The sequence below is a fragment of the Octodon degus genome, unplaced genomic scaffold (genome assembly GCF_000260255.1).
Source record: "Octodon degus isolate 3935 unplaced genomic scaffold, OctDeg1.0 scaffold00072, whole genome shotgun sequence".
In the NCBI taxonomy this organism is placed as follows: domain Eukaryota; kingdom Metazoa; phylum Chordata; class Mammalia; order Rodentia; family Octodontidae; genus Octodon; species Octodon degus.
The window spans coordinates 2,637,653-2,638,809 of record NW_004524648.1 but is presented as its reverse complement, the minus strand read 5'-3'; positions in this window follow the sequence as shown (position 1 = coordinate 2,638,809).

Sequence of the window (1,157 nt, the reverse complement as noted above, 5' to 3'; positions counted from 1 at the left end):
CCTGTGCCTTTTCTCTTTTTCTTTTCTATTTTGAGACCAGGTCTTCCTGTGTTTGTCAGGCTGGCCTCAAATTTGTAACCCTTCTGCTTCAGCCTCATGAGAAGTTGGATTGCAGAAGCGTACCACCATGCTTATCTATCCCGGGCTCTTTTACAATTACCTTTCACGTACCTAGTTACACCTTTTTTAAAAATTAGGTTCTATAATGATTTGCAAAATAGTACAACAAAGTTTTCAAATTGCTGCCACAATTTGGAGCAAGATACATTATTTTTGTTAGTATTTAACATGAGGCATGATCTTTTAAAGCATAGAAATAGGGCTGGCCAAATAGCTCAGCAGCTATTAAAGTGCCTGCAAGCAAGTGCAGGGGCTGAGGGTTCAATCCCTGGGCCTGCCATGCAGGCCCTGCCCCCAGGGTGCGCTGAGACATTAATTGAGATTGGACATGGTGGCACATGCCTGTAATCCCAGCTCTTAAGAGGCTGTAAACAGGCGGATCATTACCAGTCCAGTCTAGTCATGAGACCCTGAACACCCTGTAGACCCTTCCCTTAAAAAAATACGAAAAAACAAACAAAAAAACCACCAGTGTTTAAAGCATAAAAATATCTTCACAGTATAAAAAAAGCATTGTTTTATAGTGTAGGTTTTGCCCTATTTATATTTAAAATACTTGTTTCATCACTGTAGTATCCTAGATATACTTTATTAATTTCCAGTACTGGAGATCGAACCCTGGCTCTTCGTGATCTCACAGAGTGCTGGCTTGCCCAGTAGGGCCCAAGCTTTCCACCTCCTTCATTAGCCTCCATGCCTAGAGTACAGGTACACTCCACCACACTTGGCTAGAAAAAAAACTTTTTGGTTTTTGAGACAGTCTCCTTATATAGCCCAGGCTAGCCTCAAACTCAGTGTTCCTCCTGTCTCTGCCTCCGCAGTGCTAGGAATACAGGAATATGCCCAGCTAGGAAAAAAAGATAATAGTAATAAGTTTTTCTTTGTCTTTTTCAGACAGGAGCTTGCTATGCAACTCAGGCTGGCTTGAGCTCATTTTGTAGCCCAGGTTGGTCCAGAACCTGCAACAATTCTCCTGCCTCAGTTTCCCATGTGCTGGAATTACAGGCATGCATCACTGTGTTTGGCTTGGAAAAAAT